The sequence below is a fragment of the Myotis davidii genome, unplaced genomic scaffold (assembly GCF_000327345.1).
Source record: "Myotis davidii unplaced genomic scaffold, ASM32734v1 scaffold660, whole genome shotgun sequence".
Lineage (NCBI taxonomy): Eukaryota > Metazoa > Chordata > Mammalia > Chiroptera > Vespertilionidae > Myotis > Myotis davidii.
In genome coordinates, this window is record NW_006292337.1 from 207708 (window position 1) to 217355 (window position 9648).

The window sequence follows — 9648 nt, forward strand, 5'->3', positions numbered from 1 at the left end:
GAACCGAGACCACTATAGGTATTCTCTATTATCTCACACTAATGCTACTGAATACTACTATGAATACTTCTTCCCAATTATGCAGGCTTCACTAATATCACATAGCATAGAAAACTTTCATTTTTTAGGGGGATTTCCCAGTTGTTGACTGCTTTCAAACTCAGTGTTCTTTTATGTTTATTTTTTATTGTGGTAAAATACACAAATAAAATTTACCATCTTATCCATTTTTGACTGTATAATTTAAGTGGCATTAAATACATTCACATTAGGTACAACCTTCACCGCCATCCTTCTCTGGAACTTTTTCATCTCCCCAAACTGAAACTCTATACCCATGAAGGTTAATTACATTCCCCTCCCTCATTCCCTAGGAACCACCATTGTACTTTCTGTACCAGTGAATTTGACTACTCTGGGTACCTCATAAAGTATTCATCTTTCTGTGACTTGCTTATTTCACTTAATATAAGGTCTTCAGGATTCATCCATGTCGTATGTAGCATGTGTCAGAATGTCATTCCTTCCTAAGGCTGAATATTCCATTGTATCTCTGTACCACATTTTGTTTCTTCATCCTTTAGTGGATCTAACTTTTTTATACTGTGGGTCACAATCAGCATTTTAAAACATAAAATGCAGTAGGAAATGTGTCCATTTTAGGGATCCGTACTATTTTGTGAAACGTGTGTGTATGTGTTGTACTAAAACCCTTTTGTTTGTTTATGGGTTTTTTTTTGTATTTTTTACAGAGTAGAGTTGCACTCTCAAGTATCTACCAGGTATTTTTCACGTTGAGAGCTACACAATCTTTCCTGTGTTGTGGGAGGGACAGAGTGAGAAAGAAGGAATAGGGGGAGCTGTTAACACATGTGATCTACTTATTTAAAAAAAAATCACATGTGCGCAGTGATACACATGTGGACATCTGAATTCAAGTGAATCAGATGTGAGCCTGATAGCATTATTTGTAAACAGTTTTTAGGGTTTTCTGTGAATCCTCTTTCTTCCACAGTGCCCTGTAGGACTCGGGCTGTGTCAGCTGGAAAGGTCTACGGGCCCTGTGTTTCGTCAGGCTTGGGGCAGGAGTTCAGTGTACTGGACAGACCTGAAGTTGGTTCACTAAATATACCCATACAGAGGTATATACCTCTATAATTGTAATTTCGGATTCTTGCCTCGATTTAGATTTGCTCTTTCCTACTAATTTATTAACAACAATATAGGACTAGAAGGAAACGTTCTTGGCTTAGAGAGGTGGACCCTTCCACTCAGAGGCACACAGGTAGTATGAATTGGGACTAGAGTTAGGCCCTTCCTCCCCTGATTTCAGCCTTTCCCCCACTATATTAAACACTTAAACTAAAATAGAAAATCTCAGCACCTTTCATGAGTGGCTTGTAATGTCATGAATTATGAACCTTCGGAGTGGAAATTTTAGTTGTCTTAAAGCTTGTGTGCTATAGGTAATGCAGTGGCATTATAATGAATATTAAACCTCAACTTCCTTTGGTTGGGGAGGGTATTTTTAAGTAGTTGGAGAGGTGACTGGCACATGGTTAAGGTGTGAACGTTGGGCTGGGATGTTGCATATGCAGGTGTGGTAAGTTCCCAGGGCATTTCACGTGTTCATATATGTGCATTTTCTCACGACTTAATGAGGGAGCTGATTCAGAGGGGAAAATGTTTGCTTTTGTTAATAGATCTCAGTTAACTTGTATAGAGGGTATTTGCTTTGAAGCAGAGTAACTGATGTTTAATGCAGAACTGCATTATACTTGTGCTGCTGGAGACAGTGTGTTCCATTGGCCTGGAAGGTCTGTAACTGGTACTAGAGTTGGAACAGTTTGTTGTTTTCCATTGTTTGCTCTTGTTTCTGGGTCTTATGAAGTTGCTACAGCGTGTTCCATTGGTCTGAAGGTCTGTAACTGGTACTAGAGTTGGAACAGTTTGCTGTTTTTCATTGTTTGCACTTGTTTCTATGCCTATCAAGTTGCTATGGTGTCTCCCTTTGAACTTGAACTCTGATTTTTTTTTTTAATTTCCAAAAAGAGAGCTTCTGGGTGGGGGAGGGAAGTTTGGTGGTAAATTCTTGTTTTAGGTGCTTTTCTTCACTACCAGAAGGAACTGCTACTGTTAGGAGGTGCATTCTTACTGCAATCTTTTTATTTGTTGCCGTGGACAAGGAGCCTGCAAATACCCAAAGAGGTTAGTGTTCATTCTCCATAACCTTTTGTCTTGTAGGCCTTGAATAGGTGACAAGTCTGATGCAATTTTCTCAGCAAACTTTTTCTTACTACTGGGTGATTTTTAAAAACTTTGAATGTTCATGATTAAAGTATAAACAAGAAAAAGTGTATCTGAAGTAGGAATAAACTTGAGATCTGCCCATTAGTCACTGAATAATCTATTCCTTCAAACATGTGAACTTGTGGGTTTGACAAACAGCAGACTTACATAAGACTAAAAAAAAGTCAACTTTTTATAGTTTTGGATATTATATCTTTGCCAGGGAAAGAACTCTGCAGTAGGCTTTTTGCAATCAAAAACTATCTTTTTCTCCTAAGATTTCTTCAAATATCTATCTATCTCTGTCATGAGTTGCTCTTGGCTTACCTTTTAAAAATGTCTTTTTATGTTATGTAAGTTTTTTTCTCCATTATTTAATTCATATTTCTTTCATTCAGTGCCTTGGTTCCTGATGATTAAGTTGTACTCTTCTTTAAAAAAAGATACCCACTTCTGGTAAAATATGGCACCCAATGAAAATTATAAGACATACGCATTTTGAAGTTACTCATTTTTACAAACTAGCACTTGATTTGAAATTGTTTTGCTCATTGCCTTCATCTTCTCCCTAGTAGTTGTAGATATAAAGAAACACTAATATGTGATGACAGCAACAACAACAACAAAACATTCTGATATGCTGTTAATTTGCTTCTAATTCCTTGGTTAGGATTAGGAAAGATGATTTCTTGGGTGTCCACTATAGAAGAAGTGTGTCACCCGGCTGGCTCAGTAGTTGAGCGTCAATCTATGAACAAGGAGGTCACAGCTCAATTCCCTATCAGGACACATGCCCAGGTTTTGGGTTTGATCCCCAATGTGGGGCATGCAGGAGGCAGCCGATCAATGATTCTCATCAATGTCTGTCTGTCTGTCTGTCTGTCTGTCTGTCTCTCTCTCTCTCTCTCTCTCTCTTTTTTTCCTCTCTGAAATCAGTAAAAATATATTTTCAAAAAGGAGTATGTTGAATCTCTATTCCTATCTAATGAGAATAGGTATTTAAATGTTCTCCTTCATCGTGGTGTAATAATGATTTTCACAGTGGTTTTTGTCTTATCTTGCTACATACTACTTCACCATCTTGTGCCTAGCCTACATAAACAAATATTTGATGACAATGTAATGTTGATCTAGACAAACAGATTACACACACACACACATACACACACACACACACTCACCTTTTTTTTTTTTTTTTTTTTGGCTAGGTGCATTTGCAGTGTTTTTTCACTTGAGAAAAAACATGGGCTAACCATATTAACATAGGGTTCTCATGTACTTTGTATGTAGTGATAAATGCCATCTTAATACTGGCTTGACTTTGGAAAGCTTTATAAAAGGATTCTCTTTCTGTGGCTAATGAGGATAATTTAGAAATTATTTACTGGTAAAGGCATTTGTGTGAATTGTACTTGGTTGGTGAAGGTTTGCTTCAGTTTCTGTGTTCAGTTTCTGGTTTTTGATGAGCCCTTGACTGGCCCAGCCTGCATGGTTGCATGCTGGGCTGAGGCTGGGGAGTGTCTTACTGTAACGCTCCTGAATCCTCGGGAACCCACAAAAGCACACCATTGAGGCACAGATAGATTCCAAGTTCTCCTTCATGAAGCCCAGCCTTGAATTGATGGGCTAGATGGGGAGAGAGAAGTCATGGGCTACATGAGAAAGGAGGCAAAGGGCACTCGGCTTCCCGAAGGGTCCAGTAACCATCATGTCTCCCAGTGAACTATGAGCTTGCTGTCCTTTTTTTGTTTGGTTAGGGCTCTGCACTCTCAGGCCTGGTTTAACTCTGGCTTCTCCCAAATTTGAGAGCAAGGTTTGACTGAAAAGAAGTACTTGAGTTGTTCTTGAGTCAAGGGAGTTCTTTTTGAATACACTTTTTTCTAATTAATGCTAAAGGTTTTTGCTGAAACAATATGTTTTATTGTTGAGTTTTTCTAGCTTCCATAGGACTTAAATCTCTAGGTGGTATGTGCACACATACACACACACAACACACACACACACACACACACACACACACACACAAAACAGAAAATACAACTCACCATGATAAAACAACAGAAACCCTCCTCATCTTCCTTCTGTGCTGATGTGATAACTTTGACATTTTATTGTCAACGGCAGTATTTCTCTACTTTTACTTCTGTATTAGTTATTGACAGTTACATAAGCAAATTCATGAGGATTTTCTGGATTCGGTTAACACATACATGTGTTGGTGAGATGTGAGAGACTTAAGGAGAATCTTAGGGTTGGGTGAAGATTTGAATATCAGAACAAAGATGATGATTTGTGAAACAGAGAATTGAGTCCCAAGATGAAAGGATTTTTAGACAAGGACCAGAGGAACTCATTCTGGAGCTCAGAAAATTCCTAATCTCTTTTCTTCAGATCAAATAGCTACTTTTAGTGTGTGAAATTACACCTATGCTTATGTCCCACAGCTTCCCTGGAGTAGCCATTGGTATGTCACCATCCATCAACCCTGCAAACTATATGGGATAATATCCCACACCATTCCCATTCTCACTGTGGTTGCCTCTGTGGGATTCTCTAGCTCTGGGACTCATGGGACTTTCCCCTCTTACCCTAGACCCGTGGTCGGCAAACTGCGGCTCAAGAGCCACATGAGGCTCTTTGGCCCTTGAGTGTGGCTCTTCCTAAGCCTTAAGAGTACCCTAATTAAGTTAATAACAATGTACCTACCTATATAGTTTAAGTTTAAAAAATTTGGCTCTCAAAAGAAATTTCAATTGTTGTACTGGTGATATTTGGCTCTGTTGACTAATGAATTTGCCGACCACTGCCCTAGACTTTCCACTGTGTGCTCTGATCCTGTTCCATCTTCAGCTAGCTTCTTCCCTAGAGTTGCTCCTGTTCCTGATTGAATCTGGCTGTCTGGGTTTGCTACTGTCTCAGGCCCTTATGAATAAAGAATGAGCCTTTCCCCACACATGGGATGGGGTCCCTCTTCCTCATGGCCACTTTCAGATTTTTACTCTTTTTCTCCTTATGCATTGGTTGCTCATTTCAGTCATATTCTATCTTCTACTCTTCAGTGCTGTCATTTATTGGTCATCTCCTCCTTCCTTGATAATGTTGGCACCTGGATGGTGATCTTCTGCTCCAGGTGTCAGTGTTTGTTAAATGATAAACAAAGATGAATAACCAGCAGTCTCATTTGCCTGAAACTGGGGAGTGGAGCTTTCTTTGATGAAGGACTTTCCGTTTTAAGACCATCCCAGTTGGCCTGGGACTGGGGGATTTCCCAGGACATGGGACTTTCAGTGCTCAAATCGGGAGTCAATGTTCTAGAATCTAGATCTTGTTAATACCAGGGGCTACTTCTGATCTGACATTCTGAGATCCCATTTGCTGGCTTGAACCTTTCTTCCTTCTAGTTCATCTGACCGTCTATCTCAAGTGACATCAGATTTTGGCTCCTCCAGGTCCATTTCAGGTCCCTTGCCCCTGCTATCACCCTGCATGTCAAGCATGTCTCCCCTCTACTTTTTCAATTCTGTGGCCAGCATTTCCACTGTGCCCTTCTTAATACACTGAATTCCCTTTCATCTGCTGTCTTGGCACATCCCAACACTGGAGGATCGAGGGACCCACTGTCTCCACCTCTGTTCCTGGACTGCCAGGTTCTGCCAGAGAAAATCACACCAATGCCATTATAAAGTCCCCGACTCCAACTTCACCAGGCTCTTAACGCTGCCTGGAAGTTAGTTACATGCTTGCCTCATCAGCACTCTTGATCTATTTTCAACCTTCCCCACACTTCTTAAATCTCTCATTTCACAGTCAGCTCATTCCTCCTACTTGTACCTCGCCCTCAGCAGATTACCTTTCCACTACTAATAAGATAGTCATGTGAAGACCATTCTCTCTTCTTGCCACTGCCCCTTTGCAAATCTGCCTGGTCTTGGATCCTGTAGTCATTTTTCTGTTTATAGTGCAAGAGGTATAATTTCACTTTAAAAGATTGGTTTCTCCACAACCATCTTCTCCCACCTCCTATTTCAGCCTCTATCCTGGTGTTTTTTTCTCATAAGGATTTACAAATTTTTAAGTTTCACCTGTCATAAAACAACAACCGAACACTGTGAAAGCCAGCCTTCCCTCGTACCTCCTCTTTCGGCTGCCACTTTCTCTCTCCTTTCATTTAAACTTCCAGAGAGGATTATTCTACTTTCTGGCTTGTACTAGTTATCTACTACTACATAACACATCATAAACTTAGTGGCTTAAGGCAACATTTATTACCTCACAGTTTCTGTGGGTCAGGAATCTAGGCCCAGCTTATGTGGTGTCAGTGCTTTAGAGTCTTCCCAGGATTCAGGCCATGTGTGCACCAGAGGGTTTAATTTCCAAAATATATAGAAAAATTCATACAAACTAACAACAACAAAAAAAAAGACAAACAATCCAACTAAAAAACGGCCAAAGGGCCTAAATAGACACTTCTCCAAAGTGGACATAAAGATAGCCAAGAGACATATGAAAAAATCGTTCAAAGTCACTGATCATCAGAGAGATGCAAATTAAAATGACAATGAGGTAACACCTCAAACCTGTCAAAATGGCTACCATTAACAGATCAACAAATGACAAGTGCTGGTGAGGTTGCGGAGAAAAAGGAACCCTAGTACACTGCTGGTGGGAATGCAGACTGGTGCAGTCACTGTGGAGAACAGTATGGAATTTCCTCAAAAACTAAAAATGGAACTGCCATTTGACCCAGTGATCCCACTTCTAGGAATATATCCTAAGTAACCAGAAACACCAATCTGAAAGAATATATGAACTCTTATGTTCATAGCAGCACAATTTACAATAGCTAAGATTTGGAAACAGCCCAAGTGCCCATCAGCAGATGAGTGGTTAACAAAGCTCTGGTATATTTACATAATGGAATACTGCATAGCAGTAAAAAAAAAGTAAGAACTCTTACCATTGGAACAGCATGGAGGGACCTGGAGACTATTATGCTAAGTGAAATAAGCCAGCCAGTAGTATCACATGATCTCACTCATATGTGGAATCTAATAAACAAACTGATGAAAAAATAGAACCAGAGACATAGAAGCATGGAACAGATTGATGAATTTCAGAGGGAAGGCAGGGTGGAAGGGAGTGAGAAGGGAGTGATTAACTGGGGAACTTATATGCATATATGTATAACCCATGGACACAGACAATAGAGTGGTGAAGGCTTGGGAGGGGCGGGTACATGTGGAGGGGGTCATTGGGGAAAAAAAACCTACAAAGGGGACATCTGTAATATTTTCAACAATAAAGATAAATTAAAAATCAAACAAAAACAACCAAGTGCAGGGCCCATCCGAGCATGGGGAAGGCTCCCATGACTGCCTGTGAAGCCAGCTGCACAGGGATGCCATCCTGCCTGGTGTTAAGTCGAGGGTGCTTCCTTTTCTCCCACTTGATCACTCAGCAGTTTTGTTGACTGAAAGTCTTCTGAGACATTCTCATATCTCTCAACTGCTGAGACCTTGTTCTCCTGGATTTCCTTCTCTTTCCGTCATCTTTGCAGGCTCCTCTTTTTTTAAAAAATTTATCTTTATTGTTGAAAGTATTACAGATGTCCCTCCCCCTTTTTTTATCTCATTGACCCCCTCCACCCACCCCTCCAAGGCCTTTTCCACATATTGTCTGTGTCCATTGGTGCAGGCTCCTCTTCTTTACCACCTTTTTATATTTGGGGACTTGGGGGCACCTTTATCATCCTATTGAGGAATAGCAGCAGTTCCCATAGCTTCAAGTAGCTTGTGCATTTTTGGTTGTTAAGTTTATGTATTTAACCTGTATCTGACTCCTGGACTCAAGCACTGTGTCCGATGCTTCCTTTCTGTGCTCACTTGCATGTTTTATGAACATGTGAAATGCAGCATGTCTAAAACCGACCACTTTATTTTCTTTGATCTACCAAGCTTGTCCCTCCTCAGTGTCTTCCATTTTGGTAGGTACTTCCTATCTGCCCAGGTGAGTTTGGATTTTCATGTATATGCTAGAGGCCTGATGCATGAAATTCATGTAAGGGGCTTGGCCCTCACAGCTGCAGCAGCTTGCCTCGACCCTCTCAGCCCCCTTCATCCAGAAGGTCGTTCTGCTGTCCAGTCTAATTAGCATGTTACACTTTTATTATTATAGATATTCCTGCTCTTGACCTCCTTCTTCCTTCTTCTGATTACTCTTAAACTTACACCAAAAGTCTGAGCCACCACATGTCCATGAAGAGTTCTCCCCTGGGATTGTTTCATCCTGGTGATCTTCTGGACCTCTGCAGCCTGGTCTCAGGGTTTTCTGGGCTCCTTTTATTAAAACCCAGCACACTTTATGGCTACGCCTTTGTTAATGTCTGCTTCCTGCATTTGAATATAAGCATCATAAGAACAGGGACTTCATTTTGTCACTGCTTTATCCTCACTGTTAAGAAGTATGCTGGGTACCTGCTACATACTTGATAAATATGTATTTCAATGAAAGAGGGTTGTTCTTTTTCAGCCTGATTTTTTAAAAAGTGTGATTGTTAATGTTTCTTTGTAGGAACTGGGAAAACAGGACAGTGACAGAATTTTTGTTCTTGAGATACTAGGAATATCTATAGTGTTATTATAGTTTTGGGCCTTTGATTGCATTGTTGTTGATTAGAAAGTAAACAGGAATTAAATGGGTGTGGTTTTTAAATTTATCTTTATTGTTGAAAGTATTACAGTTGTTCCCTTTTCCCCCAAATAACTCCCTCAACCCCACTCTAGCCCCCTCCCCAGGACTTCACAGCACTATTGTCTGTCCATGGTTTATGCATATATGTATATACATTCATTGGTTAATCTCTTCCCACCCACCCACCTCCTCCCTCTGAGATTCTTCAGTCTATTGCCTGCTTTAGTATCTCTGGATCTATTTTGTTCATCAGTTTATTGTGTTTCTTAGATTCCACATATAAGAGACATCATGTGATACTTGTCTTTCCCTGACTGACTGATTTCACTTAGCATAATACTCTCCAGGTCCCTCCCTGCTGTCTCAGAGGGTAAAAGATTCTTCTTTTTTACTGCTACATAGTATTCCATGGTATAAATATACCACAGCTTTATATCTACTCATCTACTTATGGGGGCACTTGGGCTATTTCCAGATCTTAGCTATTGTAAATTGCACTGCTATGAACAAAGGGGTATATATATTCTTTCTGATGGTGTTTCTGGTTTCTAAGGATATATTCCTAGAAGTGGGATTGGTGGGTCAAGAGGAAGTTCTATTTTTAATTTTTCCAGGAAATTCCGTATTGTTTTCCACAGTTGCTGCCACAGTCTCCATTTCCACTTTCTG

General features: G+C 40.2%; 1 protein-coding gene across 2 annotated transcripts in view; it reads left to right on the plus strand.

Moving 5' to 3' along the window:
- Positions 1-9648, plus strand: part of FAM107B (family with sequence similarity 107 member B) — a 252461-nt gene that overhangs the window by 192342 nt on the left and 50471 nt on the right. The window contains exon 1 of one of the 2 annotated variants that reach the window (XM_006765733.2): positions 2097-2208. The exons of the other annotated variant lie outside the window; for it this stretch is intronic. The gene's annotated coding sequence lies outside the window, so the exon portion shown is untranslated. Of the gene's footprint in view, positions 1-2096; positions 2209-9648 lie in introns of those variants that run through there. 2 annotated transcript variants of the gene reach the window in all.